Source organism: Tamandua tetradactyla, chromosome 10 (assembly GCF_023851605.1).
Source record: "Tamandua tetradactyla isolate mTamTet1 chromosome 10, mTamTet1.pri, whole genome shotgun sequence".
Taxonomy (NCBI): Eukaryota; Metazoa; Chordata; class Mammalia; order Pilosa; family Myrmecophagidae; genus Tamandua; species Tamandua tetradactyla.
The window spans coordinates 20,200,156-20,227,397 of record NC_135336.1 but is presented as its reverse complement, the minus strand read 5'-3'; the positions used below and the strand labels follow the sequence as shown (position 1 = coordinate 20,227,397).

The following is a 27,242-nucleotide window of genomic DNA, read 5'->3' as shown; positions in this document are numbered from 1 at the left end:
AGTTTGTTTCTACTAAGTGCCACCCATTTGCTAGTGAGAGACTGGAGACTTGGTAGAGGATGCGGGCCAAGAGAGTCACACAGGGAGGAGGGGGTTCCTTGCATTTTACTTCCACACCTGGGTCAGTTATCCCTGTGGATGGATCCCAGTGCCTTCTCTTGACCCATGATAAAGGTTAGAATCTGACTCCACTTACTTCCTGGTTCCCCTCCCCAGCCGGCTCCAGCCTCTCCACTCACCCAGGGGCTCAGAGCCACGGCAAACATTGTGCTAGGCAGAGCACACACTCCCGTGAACAAGCAGGGCTGAGGCATATGGCAAGCCCTCTGGGAGAGGAGAGGAAAGCCAGCCCCAGGCCAGGAGGCTGCAGAAAGCAGCTTAGAGGCTGGCGTGGGGGGGGAGCTACAGGAGAGAGTAGAACCCACTGCTGCTCAGGGCCACACAATCCGGTGGCAGCAGAGGGCTCAGAGAAAGCATACCCCATGGTGAGGACGCCCAGCTCTGCTGCCTTCCATACCTCCATGCACAGCACCCGTTTCACGTCCTGGCAGGAAACTCTCCCCCCACAGGAAGTCTTCCCAAATGAAATGGATCCAATCCAACTCCCCCTCAGGCCTCAGGGACCACATCACTCAAGTGCCTGTCTTAAATTAAAATGGTTCGCTGTCAGGGGTAATCCCCAACCCAGAATTTTATTATGAAAATTTCCAAGCCTGCAGCAAAGTTGAGAGAAGTTTAACAGTGAAAATCCATATATCCACCACCCAGATTCTACCATTAATATGTTACATGTGGCTTTATCACATATCGATCCATCTGTCCATCCAGTCAGAGTATATTTTTAATGCATTTTAGAGTGAGTTGCAGACATCAATGTGCTTCAGGGGGCAGATTTTTAACATGGCCCTGGCTCTAATGGCTTGTACATTACAGAATCCCATAAAAGCAAAAGTACTAAAAGTAAAGGGCATGCTTAGTGCCATATTTACAAGCAACAAACACGGTATGAAAGCTGGGCCAGAGAGACTGTTTTGCTTGGGATGGTGAGTGTTGTTTTTGTTCTTACTCTAATTGCTTAGGCTAGCAATATAATATTCTCCAAATACAACACAAGAGGTGGCAACATGTCAACAGTTTGGAGAAGAGGTAGCATATTATTTTGTAAAGGGTTTGGGTTTCGTGTGTGCGTTGAAACTTGCTTCCAGTAGGGACTGGGTGTTTATGCGAGAAGGTCTGTCCCCTGCAGAGTGATGGCCTGCCAGGAAGGGGGTGCCTGTTCCTCTGTGGTTTCCAATGACAGCTGACCAACAAGTAAACCCAGGAGCTCTGGGTATTACCTTGCAGGCTCCAGAGCTCCCAAACCCAGCCTAAGAGCAATGCAGTGTGTGTCAGATCCTGGGTTTTGAGAAGTCAGGAGTTAGGGGTAAAGGACAGGAAGGCCTGGGAGCTGGAGACTCATCAAAGGTCACTGCAGTTTCTTAAAGAGAGACAGGACCCATCAGCAGAGACACAAGCCATTCCTGAAACCCTCCCACAATGCTTGAGCACAGTCAGGACATGATGAAAAGGAAACTGTGGGTGGAGAAAATGTGATACAGATAGGGCAGCAAACCAAAGTAGGAAAGTCCAGGCTAAAGCCACCTGAATTCTTATCCTAGGTGACTCACAAGATAGTTGCAGTGGAATTTATGTCAGGTAGTTCACTGCCTTTCAGCTACGACACATGATACCATGTCCTCCTTTAGACCCCAGCAGACATGGCTAACTAGTTATGGAGTTCTTAGCTTCAGAATACTCCTCAACACAGTATTCCAAGCTAGTTCTATCAACTGGCAGGGAGTTAACAAACAAGATACAATTTCCTTAACATCTGGGTTTAAAGCTTCCAAGTCCCCTTTAGAAAGCTTGGTCCATATAGATGGATCCTGCCACACTGCACCCTAATCCTAGTCCACATGACTCAGACCGTGCTGCTGGCCTGCAGCCAGCCTCCCTCTACCTGCATGCTCCGAGGTCTCCCACAATTTCTATTCAGCCCTTAGCCTTCCTAATGCCCCAGTAAGAACACACTAAAATGACAAGGGTCATTTGCTCTGGGTCCCAAGGATTGGTAGCCTATCAATCACCGGTGGAAATGAATGGAATAACTGGGAACCTGATCCTGACTAACAATGCCAGGGGGTCTATGCAAGGAATCTTCATCACCAAACTTCATTTAATGTTACCCCCAACACCTTGGCTGAGTGAGTTGAATTTAATGAAGACCATTTAATATCGTGCAAACATAAAATATTTTTATTGTTCATAGATAAGGCTATTGAGGCGCATGTGAAAGCACTTTGTAAGCTGTGAATTGCTACACACATGCAAGTTATTATTAGTACTGCCTTTGTTGGAATGATTGATAGCTAAATGGACAGGAAGTTGTAAATGTGTCTATTTATACAGAATTTCAGCTCTACAGAATTCAACAGCTTTCCATCAGCAAAGCAGTGCTTGTGTGGGCTGTAGGCCAAGACATGGCCCTTTGCCTCTTTCATAAAATAGAATGCTGGATGTTCAGAGGAGGGGGCGCCCATGAAGCAGACACGTAAGGAGCTGCTGGAGAGGAAGGATGGGAACCAGTGGCCTGGAAGCCAAAGGAGATGGAGAGAAGAGGCCACAGTATCCATGACTTTACAGAGAGGTCAACAAGGGCAAACCCCATAGGGGCTTTCTGGAGTTTGCCACAGGCTGGCACAGAAGGATTTGTGGAGTGGTGAGGGTAAAAGCCACGGAGCAAGTGGTGATGGCAAATGAAGAAAGACAGCTCCAAGTGATTCCACAGTGCAGGGGAATGGAAGGGATGGGGGTTCAGAGGATGGATAAAAGGATTTTGTAAGGTGGGATATATCTGAGCATCGTGCTGACTAAAGACAAGTTTGGGGAAAATGGAGAGCTCAAGGGTATGGCAAAATAAGGAGATCACAAGGGAGCTGTCATGGGAGAAAGGCAGTGGATGAGCTGAGGGGTGAGGGATGTGGTTAGTGAGGTGCTAAGGTGGTGAGTTCCAGCAGCAGAGACTTAGGGTAACAGGTGCAAAGCTTAGCGGGGTTGGCTTGGATTAAATTTAAGCTCTAATTCCACCATTCACTATATAACCCTGGGTGAGTCCTCGGACCTCTCTGGTGATCCTTTTCTCTGTATGTAAATGAGGACAATGCCTTCCTTGTGGGAATGTTGTCAGAAGTATTGGGTGCTAAGGCATGTAAAGCCTTTTAAGTGGTATCAGGCATGTGGGGCACCGGCAATGGCAGCTAGAACTGCACTGGCCATCACGGGAGCTGAGCAATGAACGAGGGAAGGAACACAGAGACCAATGCGCTGGATAGCACATCTGTGGAGAAAATCAAGGTGCCCAGCACCGTGGCTCATATGGGAGGGGAAAGGTCATGAGGCTACACTGAGGCCTTCACAGAAGGAAGGGGTGACCAAGACGTCACCAAGTGACAGAAAAGCAGAAAAGTGGAAGCTCGCATAAGGGGATAGCATGATAGCAAAGACAGGAGGGAGTTCAAACCCAAAAGGGTTTGCCCAAACCCTAATCCCAGGTTCCTGTGGATGTGACCTTATTTGGAAATACGGTCTTTGCAGATGGAATGGAGCTCAGATGAGATCCTACTGGGATAAGGTGAGACCTAAATACAATAACTGGAGTCCTTATAAGAGAAAGGAGAAGCAGACCTGGACACAAAGGTACAGACACACAGGGAAGAAGGCCATGTGATGACAAGGCAGAAATTGGGGTGATGATACCACAAGACAATGAATGCCAGGATAGTCAGCTCACCCAGAGTGAGGAAGAGGCCAAGAAGTATCTTTTCCTTAGAACCACCGGAGAGACTGACCCTGCTGACACTTGATTTAGAACTTCTAGCCTGTAGAATTGTGAGACAATAAATGTTTTTGCTCTATCTACCCAATGTATGGTAATTTCTTGTTGGTGGCAGTGCTGGGAAACTAATAGGGGGGTGAAAAAGCAAAGGTTGGACACATCATTGAGGAGAGGAGACAGTGCTGACCGGGGTTGGGGCAGAGGGAGGACCCCCTGCCCCAGTGCTTGAAAAAGAGGGGGTTAGGATTTCCAAATAAGGCTGTGGGTGAAGAGGAACCTTTTACCATGGAATATGAATTGTTGGGATCAGGGATGGGATACAAGGAAACACCTGGAAAATGAGACAGTAACAGGTAGGGGTTAACACATATGCATTCTGGAACCAATGCTGGGTTGACCTCCTGGGTCTGAGACAGCCCAGCAGTAACTGACGTCTAACCCCCCCACACCTCAATTTCTTCATCTTTAAATGGGTTAATAGAAGTGCCCATCTCATAGGGATGCTGTATGCACTCAACCATTTAGCCTGTATAAAGCACTTGTAACAGTACCTGCGTGTGGTGAGTGTTCGGTAAATGCCAGCTGTGACTGTTATTGTTGTTATTTTCATTATTATGGCACGAGGGGGGAGCTTGGAGTAGACCTTCTTGGAGGGAGGAGGAGGAGGGATGCTTTCTGTCAGGCTGGACCCAAGGCCTGTGGGGCTAAGAGCCCCGGGAGGTTACCTGGCGCATGCCCCGTGGGTGACAGCACCAAGGTCATAGCACTCCTGGCTGCCTGCAGAACCCGGGGCCTTGGTGGAGTGGCTGCTACCACAAAGGTCCCTGAAGTCCTGCTAGAGAGCGCCTGAGACGTGCTGGAGGGATTACAACTTTTAATCATGAACGAAGGGACAAGAACCTGGCCCTGAGCAGGAAAGGAGCAGGCAGACGATGTCCAAGGCAGGGCCTGAGGGACTCGCAGCTCCTGGGTCCTGGAGAGAAGCCACGGCCCCACACAGCCCCAGCAGCTCTCCATTCTGCAGAGACAGGGGCAGCCGTGGGGTGACTGCAGAGGACGTGCCTGAGGGCAGTGGGGCTGCTGGAAGGAAGGAGCCAGTCTGGGAGGGGGCAGAAGCGAGACGTGGTTCTCTCCCCCATCCCCATCCAGCCCGGGCACAAGGGGCCACAACCGGGCAGACATCAGATCCATAGCTGGCCCAAAAATAGTTTCTCTCTAGCTCTGGAATGTACTGTGGATTCCCTTGCTCCCCTCCCCTCTGGGAATCCAGTCTGGCTCAAAGAAGGCCAAGGAGCCCATGGCGCTCAGTTCCTGAGAGGAAGGACACTACCCATTCCCTTATCCCCACAGTCAGCTGGTCTCAGCCTCTGTCTGCCTCCCAAGCACAGGCCTGAATATGCACGCATTTCCTCTCTGTCTTCCATGCTGGCTGGGTGGCTCTCATCGTTTCAGCTTCTGCCTCTCTCACAGTACCCCAAAAGCGCCCTTCTCTGTGTATCCCCCCTCCCAGCTCCAGGGTCCCCTTTCCTCTCGCATGGCCTCCCTCTGCTCATGGTCCCCTCCTTCTCTCTTTCTTCCTCTCTACTCAGAAAACACAGCCAGGCAAACAGGAAGTAGTTAAAAGAAAAAGGAGGGGCAAGGGCTGGAAGCCTTTTGCTCATTTGGGGCGATTTCCCTGACACCAAGATTCAGGTCTTGTCTGAGTTTTGGAGATCTCTGGACACGACCCTGGATCCAGCTCCTGGGACTCCCCAATGGTTGTCATAAAAAAGGTGGTGACTCAGGGGACCTGTGATGCTGCTGGGCCCAGCCAGGGGCAGCCAGGACTAAATCACACAGCCCTGCCCTCTGCAGCACCTCAGGCGGATGTGCAGTCCCCTTCTAGGTACGGCGGAGGACAGCAGGGAGCTGGCGTCACACATCCTTGGAGCTTGCGTGCTAGGCTGACACCCAATCCTCTCTGGAGAACCAAAGCCAGATGTTTCTGTGTACAAACAGATACACACACGTCCAGGGGACATGGCCTCTGTTTGGGGCTTTGGAACAGGAAGGGGAAATCCTCCTAAGAAGTGCTATTCTTGGTTCATTGTTGACAAACAGGTTAGTGTTACATGAAGAGCCCTCCCTGTGTCCTCAGGCGTCCCTGCCTGTCTACGCCTCCCAGCATTTTCAGAGTGTCACTGTGTCTAGTCGCCATCCCATTCCTTTCCCTTTCCCTTCCCCTTCCATGCTCTGGTTTTGGCTCCAGAGAAACAACAGAAGGGAGATTTCTGAAAAGGCACAAGACCTGTTCCCAGCTCCCTTACAAAGGAGCTCGGCTTGGGCCCAGGCACCTCAGCACTCAGCCAAACTCCAGGGCTAGGAGAGGAGTTTGTTGCTGAAAAGTTTTGTTCTTCTCACATGGGTCTCCTGAGTCTGTAAACACAGCATTACTTCTCCAAGGATGAGTTACCTATGGAAAAACTTGCCAACCTAAAGGTACCCCTCACGCAAAGAAAACAGCACTCCTTGCTTAAAACAAACCCAGAACTCCTCTCGAACAGAGCATCTCCCCGATCAGCTCAGTCCTATCCCTGTCCCTCTGTTTGTTTGTTTGGGGAAATATTTGTTGAACAAGTGCTACTGTGCAATCTTAGCTACTCATTCTGACTCTGAGTGAGTCTTGTTTCCTCATTCATCACAGACGGCCAGTGCCTTGTCTCTTATAGGACTGAGGAAATTCTTTATAAATGTGCAATAGAAAAGAAATGTTTAGTTTACTGCCTTTAAGAAAGATATAAGTTCACCGAGACATCAAGACATTAAAATCTCTTAATTGCAAACATTTTTTGAATATTTAAAATGGGTCAGGCACTTGTTCTAAGCACTTTACATGGATTATCTCATTAATCCTCCCAATAACCCTATGCAGTGGGTCCAATTATTGCTCCAATTCTTGTAGATGTAAGAAATGAGTCACAGGGAGACCGCGTAATCTACCTAAAGTTGTACAGCAGGTAGGTGATTGGGTTGGGATGTGAACCACAGTTGTTGGACTCTAGCGTCTATATTTCTAGCCAGTACTTCCTTTCAGTACAATCCAGTCACGACCAAGTGATTAAAAAATTAAACCACACATGGGATAAATGTTCAAGGCAATGCAGGATGTGGTGTAGCTAAAAATGTTAAAAATGTGCAGCAGCCACAAGGCTGGCTCTTTTAATCACTGCCCATTTAATCACTCCTGGCCTCCACTTGCTTCTCTGTAGATGACCTCTACACTTCCACTTCTGACATATTACTGCTCAAGGTCAGTGCAGGGAGGGACAGATCTGGGTGAGCCAGGTAGTGGCAGTTACGACAGGTCCAGATTAAGCTATAGGTTTTGGGTTGGCAGGGGAGAGAGGACTGGGTGCAAACAATTGCTAGTGTTCAGAGGTGGATTTATAAGGATGAATAGAGAGAGTGGGTAGCCTAAAGGGGAAGTATGTGAAAGGGAAGTGAGAAATAAACTAGAATGGGTAAGATGGGGCCAGATTACGGGCTTAAGTATTTATGGTGTGAATGTATGGGCGGGTGGGTGGAAGGGAGGGAAGGAGGATGGATTGTTGGGGGAGAGGCCTGATCCTGGGCTCATCTTTTAGGCTCCAAATGACCTCACAATAAACTCCTATCACTTGAGGGAAACTGAGAGCTTCACCTTGACCTGGATGATTTTCCATTTTATGGTCTGCTCCTTTCTCCAAATCAATTTCTATGCACCTTTACAATCATTTTCTAAAATTTAAACCATGGAATGCCACTCTTTTGCTCAAAATTCCTCATCAGCTCCTTATTAACCTAAAGCATAGCTTCCACATTTATCCTTTGTGACAACATACAAGGCCATTCATGGCCCAACATCCCAGCCTATATCTTAAGTCCCTTCATCTGTTCCCCCTTGTCTGGGAACCCCAGTGTCTGTCCATCCTACAGCACCCCAGTCTCTATAAGGTGTTGGACATGTGCAGATATCTGTTTTGAAATGATTCACTTCGACTGCAATGTGGAAAGCAAATCGGTAAACAGAATTGGATGGTGGCAGTGGAGATGGAGCGAAGATGAATTTCAAATAAATATAAGAGGCAATGGATAAGACTTGGTGGTAGATGGGATGTAGGAGCTGAGGAACAGCAGGATAAAGGATGACTCTTGAGTGTCTGGTTTGCATAACTGGATGAAAGGTAGAGACAGGGACGATCAGAAGAGAACCACAGCTGGGAGGAAAATCATGAGTTCAGTCTGAAAATTTCTGAGTATGAGGTGCCTTTAAGACCTACAAGCAGAGATGTAAGAAGGCAAGTGGATAAATGGTAAGAAGGCAAGTGGATAAAGGGAACTCCAAAGCAAGTCTGAGCAACATAAGGGTAACTGAATGCCTAGACATGGATGAGATTCTCTAGAGAGAGAGCATGGGGTGGGAAGATGGTTAAGACCAAGTCTTGAACAGCTCCAACATTGAATGGGTGGCCAGGGAGGGATCCTACGAAGGAGACTATAAAAGAGTGACTGAAAGTAGGAAGAGAGCCTTGCAAGAAGGAGCTCGTGGCCCACAGTGTCTTTATGAGTCTCTTGCTGAGAAGTCAAGTAACATGAGGGCTGAAAAATTCTATTAGATTTATTAAGAAAAGGTCATTGGGGAACCTAGAAGACCTATTTTGATGGAGTCATAGGAATGAATCTAAAGTAGACTGAATTGAGTGCTGAGTAGGAAGTGACAAGTGAAGATGATGCGTATAGGTAACTGTTTTGAGAAATAGGGCTGTGCATAAGGAGGAAGGAGGAGCTGGATCCAACAGTGAGTGGGTGGGGGGCTGGTGTGTGGGGGGGAGGTTCTCTTCCTCTTCCCTCCTTTCCTCCCTTCCTCCTTCCACTCCTAAGAATGAAGAGACTTGAGTATGTTTAAAAGCTGACCAGTAGACTTACCTAAGACGGCAAGTATATAGAATCACTTACACACTGATACCCTTGTTTGTTGACTTATTTGCCTCATCTCATCAGCCTAGAGCCCCTTACAAAAAAGTACTTGGGCATATCTAGAACCTAGCGCGTCATCTAAAAAAGTAATGTTGATGTTTGAAGGGGCATGGCTTAAAGCAAATTCACCTTATTTGCTTTGCAGCGATCAAATTTTATTGCTCAGATACAGAACACGATAGTGGTGTCAGGCATATGGTAAGAAGGTGCTCAGAACACGCTGGGTTGGTTGTGAACATCATCAGAGCTTTAAGCCTGGGGTGGGGCAGCAACAACCAATGCTGGAAATTAGAAAAAGAACAGAAGTATCATTGATATCTATGAAACTTAAATGTGATTCTTAAGACATCTCAAATTCTTAATAAGTACCTAACATACAATGAAGACCTTAGGATAGCACAAGGGGGAAAAGATTAAAGATTTTGTTTCCTTTGGCCAGACATGGTCACAGACAAGCAGAAATCACCCCTACTCTTCGTGACCACTGCTCAGGTTTCTCCAGCAAAAGGTTCTTCAGAGAACAATGATGCATCTTTTAATTCAGGTCCAGCTGTTCCTCTCTCCTGAGCTTAAGGTCACTCAACCAGCTTGGATAAGGTCAAGTGATGGTGCTTCCCAACAGGCAATACCCTAACAAGCTCTGCACCCTTGACCCCTCATCTGCTGGACTACATATCGTGTTCTGTATCTAAGTGATAAAATGTGACCTCTCCAAAGTAAATAAGGTGATGCTTTAAGCCAAGCCTCTCCAAACCTCAACATTCTTTTTGAGATGATAGTACTGGCTAGAAAGGTGTCAAAGGCAACTGTGACAGTTAATTTTATGTGCCAACTGGGCTAGGCTATGGTGCCCAGATGAGTGGCCAAACAGCAGTCTTGGTGTCACTGTGAAGGTATTTTGTAGATGTGATTAACTTATGCAATCACTTGATTTTAAGTAAAGGAGAGATTATCTGCAATAATGTGAGTGGGCCTCATCGAATCAGTGGAAGACCTTATGAACAAAACTGAGATTTCCTGAAGAAGAAATTCAGTCTCAAAACTACAATACTATTGGAATCGTGGTAGAGACTGGGGGTCCTAGGACACTGCAGTCATGTGCCCAGTGCCTGAAGGTCCAACTGAACTTGTATGAGCAGGAGGAGGGGCGGCAGATCAAGCCAGGAACCCTTATGAACATGGTGGCCCCCTCCTGTATGACAAGCGGTTTGGCCCCTACCACACTGGACTGGCCATGCTGGGTTGGACCTGAAGACCTTTAAGCCCTTCATTTGCTCTCTGGACCTCACTGGCTGCCCCACGATGACCAATGCCCTTGTGGTCAGTGGCAGCTGCACTGAACACATGTACAGAATGTGCAAGTCCCTCTGGGAAGCCAGTGTGGATCTGGAACACCTGTCTGAAACCATCTCCCATTGCGGACCGGGATGCAATGTCAGGAAGGGAGTCATTGTACATATCATCGAGAAGGACAAAATCACCACCAGGACACTGAGGGCCCAAGTGGACTAATCTCTTCCCCCTGGACCACCAGAGCCTTTTCAAAAAAAAAAAAGTTCTTCTTTAAAAAAAAAAAAAAAAGGACTTCAACAGTTACTCCTGTCTGAATCTCCAGCCAGTCCGCCTGTCTATAGCTTTCAGACTTGCCAGCCTCACAATTGCATGACCAAATTCCTTAAAATACATCTCTATCCTCCCTTCGCAACACACACACACACTCACTCACATACAATATTCTATTGGGACCTCAAATGCAAATATCCTCTTCATTTTATCTCTCTGGAGGATGCTGACTGAACAGCAATGAGCCCTCTCAAAAGCTGGTCTTAGCATCTGATTTCTCAGTGCTGATGCCTAGCCTGTCAAGATACATGTAGTTACAACAGAATTTCACATGAAGGAGCCAGGGAAGGGCTTGGTCTCTGGATCATATCTATCAGCCAAAAGGAGAGCAAAGCAATGAGGGGAAGATGGGGAAGTCCCCTGTTCTTTCATGAACTCACTTTTCCAGTTTCAAAGAAGTCTGAAAACACCCGAGTGAGACGAACCCTGAGAAAGCTGACCCAGAAAACCAGATGGCCTGGGGCCAAGATAAGTAAGCTACCTCAGGTCAATGCCTTGGGTTTGGTTCAACCTGCCCCAACCCGCCTGACAAGCACTTCTGGGGAAATGCCAACCACATCTGGACAGAAGAAAATGCACCCCTCTCTTGGTCACTGCAACAGGATGAGAGGGTTAGTATTTTCAATCTGGAAAACTGTCGTGTTGTTGTGGTTGGTTAACAGTTGACATTCCACCTCACGTTGGCGGCCATTCAGAGACGGGTGAGGCAGTCTCAGAGACTGGAGTTGGTTTGTAATGTCATGTGTGGGCTACACTGAATCTGGCAGCCAAGCCACAGGATGGTAGGGAAGCAGCTGCTATAGAAGAGCAGACCTCAAGGATTAGGGGTGGTGGGCCACTGGGGTCAAAGCTTTGGGCCAGCCACCCATGGGGAGAATGAATTACTTGCCACTCTCTTCTCAGCCTTAGCCTCTCCCATGTGGGTAGAATCAGTGACTGTAGCATCAATCTCCTGGTATAGTAACAACAGCTAAAGGTTCATTTAAGGAGAGTGGGTTCAGTACAATCACTAGTAACAGCCACACGCCCACTGAATACTAAGAGGAACATTTTGTGCCTCTCCTCAAACAATAATCCTAAAGCGCTGACACCCCAACCACTCCCTTGGTCCACATGCTTCCTTCAGGTCTGATCTGCTGTGTTTGACATAACCTAAAATAACCTAGAGCAATTCACTTAGGAAAACAGAGACTAAATGTTTCCTTAAATTTTGACCAAGACAAAGAGCACTTAGGTAAGACTTGAAAAATGTGGGCTACGTGTTTGATTGGTAGCAGAAGGGGTTGAAACTGGTAAACAGAGATTTGGGAAGAGTCTCAACCTAATCAAAATAAGCAAAATCAAGGGGAAATAATGTCACCATTTACTTGTGAAAGGCAGTGCAAGGTTCTGAATCAATGATCAAGAATTATAAGGAGTTCTACTTCAGGTTCTGGCCTCAGTTCCCCCAAATGGTTAAAGCAAGTTATACACAGCTGAACCACAGTGTAGGGGATTGACACTGTTAGGGAAGGCACTTATATTTAGTGCTTACTTATGATGAGTGCAAAATACTAACAAATTAGCCTCAGTTTGTTTCCAAGGAAACATTCTCCATATAGAAGAAAGGGCACAAAAAATAGGATTCTTCGTGCATTACTATTTGCCAAATGCCAAAGGTCAACTTTGTGATGGCAAATAACACTCCCTACTGGAAGTCTATTCCTTTAGCTTAAGGACAGTTGGGCTCACTTGGGGTGGCAGCTATGGGCTGGCATGGCAGAAGGCTCTGTTGTGGGTCAGGAGCAGTCTTCACAGATCAGGAAAATGCTCTGGAAAAAGGAAGCACAACTTCCAGCGGGTCACACTCACTCACAGTCACTTCCAGACACAAAGGAACATTTGGATCTGGGTGGAGTTCCTAGGTCAGTGTTTTATTTTTTGAAAGTTGTGGACACTCACCCCAAAGGAAAACAGGGCTCCATCCAATACTGCCCCATCTTGCCAGAGACAATGAGTGCCAACTATGTCTCAATATCCAAAATTAAGACCAAAAGCAAAGTGCCAGCTCAACACCCAAAATATGGAACCAAAAAGCCTTGAAAATAGTGATCACAACCACCAGAGGTCTCTCATAGTTTTCAATGTATCTAAGAATGGAAAAATGTTCAACATGTTATCATATACTATCAAAAAGCTAATCCCTAAAAAAAAAAAAGCAAAAGCTAATACCTCCCAACCTTACATGACTAGATCTTATCTTTGGCATTCTCAAGATTTTCTTAGAATTTTCTTTTGCTTCTTAAAGTTCATTATTTCCTTCACAAATCAACTTAATGACCTTACAAATCAGACCAGGAGTTCAAATGTGGGTACAGAACTCTCAACATGGGCTTCCTTGTTTGCATACTTCCTTTCTATGAAAAGATTGAAATGCAGTGGGAATGAATCCAATACCTAAATTATCCCAGTCTTCAGAATCACTGGTGAATTGTTGCTTAAAATGTTCCTGGAAACAGGGTCTAGCAGTGAATAAGACCAGTGAGAAAAGTTCATACCCAGGGCTAAGCTCAAAGCATTCTCTAAGTGGCTTTCCACCACTCTTTTCTTTTCTTTCAGGATCCCAAAAAAGTCTGAAGAGTGAAGGAAGAGGTTCAAGATGACTCATATCCTCATTTCTCAACCCCAAAATGTTCCAGAGAAGAAATGGAAATTTCCAGGGCCAACAAAAATTTAGAAATTAACTCAAGACTGTGAGCAGCTCCAACACTATGTCCCTGGTGTCCAGTACAAGCACTTGGCATATGGTAAGTGCTCCACAAATTCTTGAATGAATGAAAGCAGCAATCTGCCTAAAACAAAATGACCCGTGGGGAGAGATCATTGTTTCTGTATCTCACGATGCATTGTCTAAGACAGACACTTAAGCTCTGGGTTCTTCCAAAGAACTTTCTCCAACTACAAGCTGCAAGAGCCTGGCTGACACCAGCCTAGTTCACTGGCTCCATGGGATTAGTCTGGAAGGACACGTCGTTCATCAACATGATCAAACCCTAAATTTTGGTAACTTTTTGCCTTTCAAATGAACTTGAACAATGACTGGAGAATTCTCAGATAATTCCTAGCCTTGAGATGCCTATTGAGAACTTCCTGAAATGAATCTGTTTTGATGCATATCAAGAATGTCTCCATGGAGATTAATTATCTCCATGGAAGAAAATGTTCCTGCAGGGAGGAGAGGCCAGGTAGTAACATTTATTCAACACCCTGGTGGGTGAGGCACTGTGCTAGGAGCTTTACAGGAGTGTCCTTTTTAACCCTCTGTAGTAGGTTTGGTTCTACCTATTTGACAGATAAGAGAAAGGGGGCTCAGAGAGGTTAGATAATGAGCCCAAGGTCACAGAGGTAGAAAGGGCAGTGTCAGGTTTAAAAGCCAGGTTTGCCTCACTTCAAAAACATTTTCTTCCCATTATAATATGAGAATGCCCAAAAGGCTGTTGCACAGGAGACAGAAACAGCCCAAACGTCCATTAACGGAAGAGCGGCTGAACAAGCTTCAGTATATACATACAATGGAATACTTCACAACTGTAAGACAGAATAAAGTCATGAAACATGTAACAACATGGATGAACCTTAAGGATATTATGCTGAGCGAAATTAGCCAGAAACAAAAGGACAAATACTATATGGTCTCACTAATATGAACTAACATTAATAAGTGAACTTTGAGTGTTGAAGTTAAGAACACAGGTTATCAGGAGATAGAAATAGGGTAGAGATTGGGCAATTGGTGCTGAAGGAATACAGATGTGCAACAGGACTGATTATAAAAATTCAGAAATGCATAGCACAATACTACCTGATTGTAGCACAATAACATAAATACACTGAATGAAGCTGAATGTATGATAGAGGAAGAAGGACTGGGGGCACTTATAAAACCAGAAGGAAAGATAGAGGATAAAGACCGAGATGGTATAATTTAGGAATGCCTAAAGTGGACGACAATGGTGATTAAATGTACCAGTGAAAAGATGTTTTTGCCTGAGGGAGAACAAATGAATGGCAACACTGCAAGGGGTTGAAAATGGATGGTATACAGGAAAAAGTACAATCAACGCAAGCAAGGATCTATAGTCAACAGTAACATTGTAACATGCTTCTACTGAATGTAACGAAGGCATTATGCCAAAACTAAATGTCAACAGATATGGGGCATGGGGGAATGGATTCTTTGTGGAAGAAAAGGAAATGTCTTCATATAGATTATGGTGGTAAAGGCATGTCTCTTCACTTAGGTTGGATTGTATTATGTGTGAATATTAGGTTGCATTGTATTATATGTGAATAAAACTGTTTAAATAGAGAGGCTATGTCACTGTGCTAGGCAGTGGGCTGCAGGACTTCTGGTACTGGCCTCACATTTTGCTCTTCGGAGATTCAACCACCCAGAAAATGTGATGTTCCGAATTATGGATTTTCAGGTTACAATACCTGATGGGCCATTTATCTTTCCAAGATTCACCAGGAAAGGTAAAAGTTTGGACAGCCCTGTTGCCATTATAATTGTCTTTGGTGCCAATGACAGTGCTTTACAAGATGAGAATCCTAAGCAACACATTCTGCTGGATGGTGCCAATGACAGTGCTTTAAAAGATGAGAATCCTAAGCAACACATTCTGCTGGATGAGTACATTGGGAGTTTAAATAACATGGTGCAGCACCTAAAGTCTGTGGCTATCCCTGAGAATACAGTTATTCTCATCACACCGCCCCCACTTTGTGAAACACCTTGGGAGACTGAGTGCCTCATGCAAGGTTGCAGATTAAATCGCCTGAACGTGGATGTTGGTGACTATGCCAGCACCTATTTACAAGTCACCCAAGACTGTGGGACAGACGTACTTGACTATGGACCCTGATGCACAAGGAGAGTCAGGTACAGTGACTTGTTCACTCTTCAGGGGGAGGAGGATCCCACAGAAGGAGACCAGGTTTGTGCAACTTTCCCTGTAAACAGCTCAGATTGAGGTGGTGAAGGCATGTCTATTCACTTAGATTGGATTCTAGGAGGTTCAAGATGGTGGCTTAGTGAGGTTGGAATTTAGTTCAGAACAGATTTAGAACAGAACAGAACAACTGCTGGGGCCATGTCAGTGACTGGACACACAGTGTACACCAGTCTGGACAAAATGGACCAGCTGCGAGCCCCATGGGAGTTCCCCATGGGAACTGTGAGTTCCCCAAGCCACAGAGGATGGCGCCCCTCCCCCACAGGCTGCTTCTCAGAGGGGAAAGGAAAGAGACTTTACTAGCAGTAGGGGCTGAGCTCAACCCCTCAAATTAGACTTCAAGCTCCAATTGCGGAGTTAATTAACAAATTCTGACTACTAAAAATAGACCCCAGTTTAGCTGAACCTGGAGTAAAAGCTGAGGTTGTTGGGTTTTGCCCCAGTGCAGAGGGGACAGAGCTAATGGGAAAAGAAAAAAAATAACAAAAACAGAGGGTTTTTTTGGATCAGACAGCACAAAATACTTAAAAGGGTTCTGGGCCCTGAAGGAAAGAAAGGGGTACATAGGAGCTGGAGATACACAGAGCAATGTACCAACATAAGCTCTTGATTGGCAAACCCAAGGAATGAGGGCACTGCTCTGGAAAGGATTTTTTTCCTTTTCTTTTTTGTGGCTGTGTTTCTACAGCTTGATTGCTCTTTGCATACAAATGCAAGGCATCTCAGGCTCCAACTACCCCAGGTAAAGGTAGAATTAAGCTTGTCTGAGAGGCAAAGAGGCTGGTCAGGGAAAAGGAAGTAATTTCCGGAGGCTATGCCTTCCCCAGGAGAGGGGTCCAGCTCAGGTGGCATCCCTCCCTCAAGGAATTCAGACCCCAGGGTCTGGAAAAGTGAAGCGATTAAAGCCAATCTACCACCTCTCCTCTGTCTCAACCACACCCCCAGCAGTTAAAGATACCGCATTATGTTATGCTGGTGGGACCCACAGGCAGAAAAGTGCTACATACTGGGCAGGATAGGAAAAACACAAAGTTGTCTTTCAACCTCCTGGGTCTCATCCTCAGGGAAAATTGATGCGGGTGACCTGACAGGAGGCCAGATTGATCTGGGAAAATCTGAATGGGGTCTATAATACCTAAGTAGACCCTCCTAAGGGTTAAAAAAAAAAAAAAGGCACTATACAGGCAGAGCAAGATCCAAGAAAACAAAAGCTGAAAAATTCTGATCTGTTAAACAAAACCTAAGCTAGAGGTCTAGAATAAGCTGACCTGAACATCAAAGAACAGACAGACAACAAAGTCATCCAGCAAGAAAATCCTAGATAAAAAAGTGAAAACAATCAGACTAAACTAATTAAGGAAATCAAATGTCTAGACACTAGCAAAAAATAATGATCATACTAGGAAAATTGAAGATATGGCCCAATCAAAGGAACAAACCAATAATTCAAATGAGATACAGGAGCTGAAACAATTAATTCAGGATGTTTGAACAGACATGGAAAACCTCGTTAAAAATCATATCAATGTTCTATTCCCAGTGCCTGCACATGTTAAAAAAAAAAAAATTATATCAATGAATTGTGGGAAGATATAAAGATGGCAAGGGGTGAACAAAAAGAAGAAATCAAAAGTCTGAAAAAACAAATCACAGAACTTACAGGAATGAAAGTCACAGCAGAAGAGATGTAAAAAGCAATGGAAACCTACAATGTTAGATTTCAAGAGGCAGAAGATAGGATTAGGGAACTGGAGGACAGGACATCTGAAATCCAACAAGCAAAAGAAAATATGGGGAAAAGAATGGAAAAATATGAGCAGGGACTCAGGGAACTGAATGACAACATAAAGCACACAAATATACATGTTCTGGATGTCCCAGAAGGAGAAGAGAAGGGGAAAGGAGGAGAAAGACTAATGGAAGAAATTATCACTGAAAATTTCCCAACTCTTATGAAAGACTTAAAATTACAGATCCAAGAAGTGTACGTACCCCAAACAGAATAGATTCAAATAGGTGTACTCCAAGACACTTCCTAATCAGAATGTCAGATGTCAAAGAGAAAGAGAGAATTTTGAAAGCAGCAAGAGAAAAGCAATCTATCACATAAAAGGGATGCCCGATAAGACTATGTACAGATTTCTCAGCAGAAATCATGGAGGCAAAAACAGAGTGGTATGATATATTTAAGATTCTAAAAGAGAAAAACTGCCAACCAAGAATTCTATATCCAGCAAAATTGTCCTTCAAAAAATGAGGAGGAATGTTTCTTGAATATGAATGTATAGTGATATAGCTTTCACAATGTGACTGTGTGATTGTGAAAACCTGTGTCTGACGCTACCTTATAGACAGATGAGTAAAACATATGGATTAAAAATAAATAAATAATAGGGGGAACAAATGTTAAAATAAATTTAGTAGATTGAAATGCTAGTGATCAATGAAAGGGAGAGGTAAGGGGTATGGTATGTATGATTTTTTTTCTATTTTCTTTTTATTTCTTTTACTGAATTGGTGCAAATGTTCTAAGAAATGATCATGATGATGAATATACAATTATGTGATAAAAAATTATTGCTCTTTTCTTTCTTTGCTTTGTATATACGTTATATTTTACAATAAAAAAGTTTTTAAAAATGAGGGGGAAATTAAAACATTTTCAGACAAAAAATCACTGAGAGAATTTGTGACCAAGAGACCAGCTCTGCAAGAAATACTAAAGGGAACACTAGAGACAGATAGGGAAAGATAGGAGAGAGAGAGAGGTGTGGAGAAGAGTGTAGAAATGAAGACTATCAGTAAAGGTAAAAAGAAGAAAAATTAGATATGACATATAAAATCCAAAAGGCAAAATGGTAGAGAAAAGTACTGCCCTTATAGTAATAACATTAAATGTAAATGGATTAAACTCCCCAATCAAAAGACCTAGGCTGGCAGAATAGATTAAAAACAGGACCCATCTATATGCTGTCTATAGGAGAAGCATTTTAGACCCAAGGATAAACATAGCTTGAAAGTGAAAGGTTGGGAAAAGATATCTCATGCAAACAGTAATCAGAAAAAAGCAGGAGCAGCTATACGAATATCCAACAAATTAGACTTCAAGTGTAAAACAAAAGAGACAAAGGACACTATGTATTAATAAAAGGCACAATTCAACAAGAAGACATAACAATCATTAATATTTACGCACTGAGTAAGAGTGCTCCAAAATACATGTAGGAAACAGTGAAACCACTGAAAAAAGAAATAGACACATCTACCATAATAGTTAGAGACTTCAATTCTGCATTCTCATCAATGGACAGAGTATCTAGACAGAGGATCAATAGAGAAACAGAGAATTTGAATCATGCAATAAATGAAATAGACTTAACAGACATTTATAGAACATTCCCCCCCACAACAGCAGGATACACCTTTTTCTCAAGTGCTCATGGATCATTCTCAAGGATAGACCATATGCTGGGTCACAAAGCAAGATCTTAACAAACTTAAAAAGATTGAAATCATACAAAACACTCTCTCAGATCATAAAGGAATGAAGTTGGAAATCAATAATAGGAAGAGTGCCCCCAAATTCACAAATATATGGAGGCTCAACCAGACATCTTAAACAACCAGTGGGTCAAGGAAGAAATTACAAGAGAAATCAGTAAATATCTTGAGGAAAATGAAAACACAACATATCAAAACATGTGGAATGCAACACTTGACCAGTTTATCTAAATTGTATATAATATTTGAACCAGCATATGAATTTGATTTTAATTATTATGTTCTCAAGCATGGGATAATTAGATATTTTGCATGATCATCATTTCTCATAATTTCTTGTACATGTACTTGTTCTTAATAGATTTTACTTTTGGCAACATGACTTCACTTTGTTGAAATCAGTTGGGTTTTGTTTGTCTGCCTGTTTCATTTTGTATTTGATTTTAGTTTTGCAGTAGAATGCTGTCATAGTTTAGTATGCTTTTTTCATAAATCACTGCATAGGCAAAGAATGAAAGCTTTTAACCATTTTTGTCCTTCATAGGAAGATTTGCTGGGAAGAAAATGTTAGTATTTTACTATAGAGTAGTTAATGTAAACAGTTCAAGACTTGATTTGGATTTGGAAATCCACACTGACCTAGGAGTAAGCTTGAAGATTGTATAAGCCATTAAAGCTGTGGTCTTTCCATATGGAGGTTGATGGAAAATATTTTTGTCCTGAATTTTATTTGCTGATTTTCTTTGTTACATGTTGTATGAGGTTGAACAGACTGGGTATGGGCTGCGATGCAAGTTGTCTGATATGCAGCTTTTGCAGTTAAAATTTTACTTTTTGTTGAGGTGCACACATTTGTTCTATCAGGTCCCTTGATTGTGCACTCACTCCAGTGCATCTGAAAGGCCACTGTTACACAGGCTACATGTTATCCCACTCAATCTGCATTCTGTCAGATGCTGCTAAAGAGACCTCAGTCCATGCTGGACACTCCCCTCTACTCCCTTTTTTTCCCATTTCTTGTTGCATATTAGTCTGATGTAATAAGGAAAACAGTATTTGAACATTCACATTAAGACCCATATTTGTAAGATTTGGCCCCCTGCCACCAGCCCATCTTTACTTTGTGAGTTCACAGATTAATCTATTACATTGTCACTTAAAAAATAAAGTGCATTTTCGGAAAGAGTAAATTTAAGAAAGGAGTAAAGTTACTCTCACTTCTAAATTAAATCACTCATTTTAAAATTTGTAATTCGATAAAGTCTCTTGTTAAAAATGAGAAAAAAAAATTTGTGCGATGCAGCAAAGGCAGTGCTAAGAGGGAAATTTCTTGCCCTAAATGCCTAGATCAAAAAAGAAGAAAGAGCAAAAATCGAGGAATTAAAGTGGATTCCAAAGGGCCAGAGCTACAGCAAGAGCCATGCTGCTGTAAGTGAATGTTCAACCGCAGGTGTGGACCTGTGCAAGCCCCAGCAACTGCACAGCGGAGCCTCAGTGGAATGGCTTCCCCAGTCCGATGAACTTCTGAGAGCTCACAGAGGCCAAAGGAAAACAAAAGAAGCCACAGGGCACACATGAATGGCACAGAAACCCAAAAATTAAACGGGCAGTGTAACTTGGGACAGTGTAAGTGACTCAGGAAAGACAGTATTTATAATGACTTGGGAAGAACTGAAATCAGCTAGAACACAAAAACAAGCAAAACAACTTTAAAGGAAAAACAAAAACCTCACCTTTCATCAAATATTTATTGAGTATTTGCTATCTGTGAGGCACTGGACTTCCAGGGTACACACTGCCTTTTACTATTCACCCAGTGAATGATTATTTGACACCTACTACATGTTATCTTATTTAATTACATGTTCTTCTACCAGAAAGAGCCACTTTTCCATTTTATAGATGGCGAGTTCCTAACTCAGCAAGTTTAGAATACTGGATTCGTTATTTTATTTTTGAAAGCAGCAGGACGATGTCATCAACTGGAATGCTACATATTGTGGGGTCAGATCCTGGAACAGATGCTCTTCAGCTAAATTCCGGAAGGAACAACATAGTTTTACTGTGTTCGCTGTCTTGCTGATGGGTGTGTGGAGGAGAGCAGACATTCACCCTCTCAACCCCAACAAAAGTTCCTCTTTTTTCTATTTCTCTCTAAGCCAATGTGGCTGGTAAACTCAGTGCTCTCATTCCTACATGGGACATGACTCCCAGGGGTGTAAACCTCCCTGACAATATGTGACATCGGAATGAGAAAGCCTTCTTGACCAAAAAGGGGAAGAGAGAAATGAGACAAAAAAAGTTTCAATGGCTGACAGATCCCCAACAGAGTTGAGAGGTTATCTTGGAGGTTATTTTTACACATTATATAGATATCACCTTTTTAGTTAAGGTGTAGTGGAGAGGCTGGAGGGAACTGCCTGAAAATGTAGCGCTGTCTTCCAGTAGCCATGTTTCTTGAAGATGATTGTATAATGATATAGCTTTCACAATGTGACTGTGTGATTGTGAAAACCTTGTGTCTGATGCTTCTTTTATCTACCTTATGAACACATGAGTAAAACATATGGATTAAAAATTAAATAATAGCGAGAACAAATGTTAAAATAAATTTAGTAGTTTGAAATGCTGGTGATTGATGATGGGTAGGGGTTGCGGGTATGGTATATGCGAATTTTTTTCTTTTTTCTTTTTATTTCTTTTTCTGGATTGATGCAAATGTTCTGAGAGGTGATCGTGGTGATGAATATACAACTACGTGATGATATTGTGAACTATTGTTTATGTACCAAGAATGGAATGATCATATAGTAAGAATGTTCGTGTTTGTATGTTGTTACGTTTAAAAAAAATAAAATAAATTTTAAAAAAAGATATAACTTTTATAATGTGACTGTGTGATTGTGAAAAAAAAAATGAACAGAGAGAAACTAATGCTAGAGAAAATGCAGAGAAAGAGATGTACCTATTCACTGTTGGTAGGGAAACTGAGAGGTGCAGCCCTTTGGAGGGCAGTGCGAGGCTAGGGGTGGGGTTGCTGTATGACCCTGCAACCCCTTTGCTCAGTATATACCTTAACGAACTCAGTGAGGGGACAGAAATGGACATTTGCACCCTGGTGTTTCTGGTAGCAGTGTTCACGATTCACAATGGGTGGAGGTATTCTAAGGGTACAATGATTGAGCAGTGGAAGGGGAAAGGGGGAGCTATGGTATATATATACAACGGACTACTGAGCAGTTGCAAGAAAGAATGAAGTTGTGAGGCATGTAACTAAGTGAATGAAATTTCAGGACTGTATGTTGAATGAAATGTCAGAAACAAAAAGACAAATATTATCATGTTTCACTCAGATATACTAACTATAATATAAAAACTCGGTGAACTGAAGTCAAGAACATGGGTTATCAGGTTGGGGCCTATTGTGAAGGGTCCTAAATTGTAAGCTCTTACAGCAGGTACATGTATTCAGGAGCTGTACTGTTATTTCTAAATTCTGAGACACTGAGCTGTTTGTATATAACCCGGCTGTTCCCAGAAACTTCGGGTATTTATATGATACCTGAGACTCTGGGTCAAAGCTCTGAAGCTATGAAAGTTACAGGAACTGCTTAAAAAGTTGAAAAAGGATCAGACTTAAGTGGAGATATGAATGAAGCTGATCTGGATAGGACTAAGGTAAATCAGATTACAGGGTAAAGGATCACATGGTCCATATTTTAAAACTTCAACTTTTGTATGAGATCCAAGGAAGAGATGTTTATTTGGTGCCAAATTTATATTTTGGGTAGCGTGTTACCTAACTGAACTTGTATAGTCAGTTTAGTTGAACACCATAAGTACATGGAATTTTGAATAGGGCATGAGAGTGTGTTGGTTTGGTCCAGGTTCATGTGTTGCCCTGATATATCCCAGACAAATCTGGGCAGTGAACAAAGAAGTATTAGCAAAGTACCCTTGGGGAACTTGGGAGAAAAGAGGAAATATTCAACTTCCCCATATAGAGAATTTCTAATATTCTCGCAAGTAGTGGGGACAACCAAATCAATAGGCCAACCCCTCAATCCTGGGATTCGCCCCTATGAAACTTATTCCTGCAAAGGATAGGCTAAGCCTACTTAAAATTATTCTTAAGAGTCACCCCCAGAGAACCTCTTTTGTAACTCAGATATAGCTTCTCACTCTCTAAGCCAAAAGGTAGGTGAACTCCTACCCTCTCCGGTGGGTGTAAATCTCCCTGGCAAAGTGGGACAGAGATTCTGGGATTCGCCAGGACCTGGCATCATGGGATTGAGAAAGCCTTCTTGAACAAAAGGGGAAAGAGAGAAATGAGACAAAATAAAGTGTCAGTAGCTGAGAGATTTCAAACACAGTTGAGAGGTTATCCTGGAGGTTATGCATATTGTGCTGGTTTGAAAGGGTATATGCCCTCTAAGAAAAGCCATGTTTTAATATAAATCTCATTTCTTAAAGGTAGAATAATCTCTATTCAATACTGTATATTTGAAACTGTAATGAGATCATCTCCCTGGTTGATGTGATTTAGTTAAGAATGGTCGTTAAACTGGATTACGGATAACATGTCTCCACCCATTTGAGTGGGTTTTGATTAGTTTCTGAAGTCCTATAAAAGAGGAAACATTTTGGAGACTCAGAGAGATTCAGAGAGAGTGACACTACGAAGCAGAGAGTCCTTCAGCCAGTGATCTTTGAAGATGAAGAAGGAAGATGCCTCCTGGGGAGCTTCATGAAACAGGAAGCCAGGAGAGAAATCTAGCAGATGATGCCGTGTTCGCCATGTGCCCTTCCAGCTGAGAGAGAAGCCCTGACTGCGTTCGCCACATGCCTTCTCACTTGAGAGAGAAACCCTGAACTTCATTGGCCTTCTTGAACCAAGGTATCTTTCCCTAGATACCTTTGATTGGACATTTCTTTAGACTTGTTTTAATCGGGACATTTTCTAGGCCTTAGAACTGTAAACTTGCAACTTATTAAATTCCCCTCGTTAAAAGCCATTCCGTTTCTGGTATATTGCATTCCAGCAGCTAGCAAACTAGAACACATATGCATTACATAGATATCCCATTTTAGTTTATGGTGTATTGGAGAGGATGAAGGGAAACTGTTGAGCTGTGTTCCAGTAGCCTTGATTCTTGAAGACAATTGTATAAAGATATAACTTTTACAGTGTGACCTTGTGATTGTGAAAACCTTGTGTCTGATGCTCCTTTTATCCAGGGTATGGAAAGATGAGTAAGAAAATAAAGACAAATGAAATAAATAATGGGGGAGATAAGGGGTGAAATAAATTGGGTATACTGAAATACTAGTGGTCTACGAGAGAAAGAGATAAGGAGTATGTACGTATGAGTTGTGTTTTTTTTTTTCCTTTTTATTTCTTTTTCTGGAGTGATGCAAACATTGTAAAAATGATCATGGTGATGAGTACACAACTATGTGATGATATTGTGAGTCATTGGCTATATACCATGAGGACTGTGAAGATTTGTCAATAAAAACATTTTTTTAAAAAAGGCTGTTGCAGTGTTTCTGAGAAGGGGAAAAGGAGGAATATCTCTGTACTGGATAATGAATTAAAGGCATATCATTCCTAATAATTACATTATTGAAGAATCTTGGTAGAAATTCTGTTTTCAGATTCACCATATCCTGAGTACTCCAAAATATAATATGATGCTCCTAGCCCTCACTGCCACATGAATAGTTAGGATTTATATAGTACCAGGTGAGGGAACTGGCTACACTGGTTCCTGAGCCTTAGCCTGAGGGATTCTGTTTGGGGAACTGAACCCTTCCTCCAGAAGATGCATATATTTTGCATCTTTGTATTTACAAATAGTATCTGTGTAACCATCAACAAACAGAGCAGAAATTAATATACATGAAAAGGCTGTAGATTTTTCTAGGTTCTTCCTGTTTGGGGAACACAGTGATGTCCTTCTCACAAGAATTCCCTTTCCTGGGGAATTAAATATGTCAAATCTTGAGTCATTAAAATGGTACTTTGGAGACTGCGGTCATAAAGCCACATTCAATATGGTCCTTCAACAAGTCATTTAAGAAATCTGCAAACTGCAATGCAATGACAGAAGGTACAGCTGTGACCACAGCTTCAAGAACGGCCAGGCCACCAGGCAACTGATTCTGGGTGTGGAAATTACATTTCTGAAAACAAAACAATCTAAATGCTAAGAAGTACTTTCTAAAACCTACTTGGATAACTAGTTTGATAGTTGGCTGCTGTGGAGAGTGATCCATTTGGCAAGAATCAAGGAGCCTAGAACTAGGCTCATATCAGGGCTACCTTTTTCTGGAGAGATTTAACAGAACTTAAATAAGTCAGCCCAGACCCAGAACCTGTGCACAGAATCTGGCTCTGGCCCCCTAGGAATGCTGCCACGAGTGTCACTCTCCATTATTTCTATATTTGGAAGAGAACTGCAGATGCCCCTTCACCTCTAATGACCAGACCCATAATAAAGGCTTAGAAATATTAAATATTTTAAATAAATATTGTTCTAGTTTGCTAGCTGCTGGAATGCAATATGCCAGAATCAGAATGGCTTTTCAAAAGGGGAATATAGTAAGTTGCTAGTTCATAGTTCTAAGGCCAAGACAATGTCCCAAGTAAAACAACTCTATAGAAATGCCCAATCAAAGGCATCCAGGGAAAGATACCTTGGTTCAAGGAGGCTGATGATGTTCAGGGTTTCTCTCCCAAGTGAGAAGGCACATGGTGAACACAGTCAGGATTTCTCTCTTGGCTGGAAGGGCACATGGTGAACACGGCGTCATATGCTAGCTTTCTCTCCTGGCTTCCTGTTTCATGAAGCTCCTGGGAGGCATTTTCCTTATTCATCTTCAAAGGTCACTGGCTGGTTCTCTCTGCTTCTGGTGGCTATGTTGTTCTTCTCTGCTCTTTCTGAATCTCTCTCATTCTCCAAAATGTTTCCTCTTTTATAGGATTCCAGTGAACTAATCAAGATCCATCCAAATGCGTGGAGACATGGCCCCACCCAATTCAGCTTAACAACCACTCTTGATTGAGTCACATCTCCAGGGAGATGATCTAACTAAAGTTTCAAATATATAGTACTGAATAGGGATTAGAAGAATTGGCTACCTTTACAAAATGGGCTTAGGATTAAAACATGGTTTTTCTAGGGTACATACATCCTTTCAAACTAGCACAAATATATATATGTATGTGTGTGTCTACCTGAATAAACTGGCCAAACATCCTTGTCTTAAATGGAGTTTTGGGTTCTCATGATCATGAGACCAAGAGCACTTTTCAAAGTTCTATAATTATTTTATTTAAATTTTCTTAATATATAAAATCCAAGAAGTAGGTTGACTTGTATTGGCTACCTTTACAAAATGGGCTTAGGATTAAAACATGGTTTTTCTAGGGTACATACATCCTTTCAAACTAGCACAAATATATATAAGTATATGTATGTGTGTGTCTACCTGAATAAACTGGCCAAACATCTTTGTCTTAAATGGAGTTTTGGGTTCTCATGATCATGAGACCAAGAGCACTTTTCAAAGTTCTATAATTATTTTATTTAAATTTTCTTAATATATAAAATCCAAGAAGTAGGTTGACTATTAGCCCATTATTCAGTGTACCCCAGTACAGTCATTTTAAGTACAGAGACTGATGAAAGCATCAGAACTGAGACTGATTTCAACATTTACTATAGTGGAATAACTCAAATCCCAGGAAATGCACTGTTTGGTTACCAACAAAGTTTGAGCAAGAATCTTTTATGACCCTACAAACAACTAAACAGACCATGTCTTACTTCTCATATTATATTAGTGGTACTCAGAAGGGTAAAAATCTCATGAGAGTCAAAAGAACAGAAACCCTTATAATGGCCCCATGAGGCTCCATTTGCACATGCAGAACAGGCTATGGACAGAACCATTTCTTGAGTTGTGTTGCTTCTAGCAATGAGTGGGAGGCACAACAGCCCTGACCGCACAAAAATTCCCATGACAATGTGTCACAAAAGAAATGTCAACAAAGCTGTTCAATTGCTTTCAGACTTTAGTCTGATTTGCTTCATTATTAATTTCTATGAAATATAATATATTACAAACCTGTGAAAGAACTCCATCTCTTGCACTTTTCCCCTCAGTTCTGTCTTTTGGCGAGGGGAAAGGACTATAATTCTTCATAGATGGCAAGACCAGGGAAAAGAGGAAAGTGTTTCTCAGAGTGT

General features: G+C 42.6%; 1 protein-coding gene and 1 pseudogene across 3 annotated transcripts in view; one reads left to right on the top strand and one right to left on the bottom strand.

The window, feature by feature from the left end:
- The window catches only part of ITGB5 (integrin subunit beta 5), a 160,108-nt gene that overhangs the window by 11,902 nt on the left and 120,964 nt on the right, over positions 1-27,242 (bottom strand). The window lies entirely within an intron of this gene.
- Positions 14,847-15,422, top strand: LOC143648820 (isoamyl acetate-hydrolyzing esterase 1 homolog pseudogene; annotated as a pseudogene).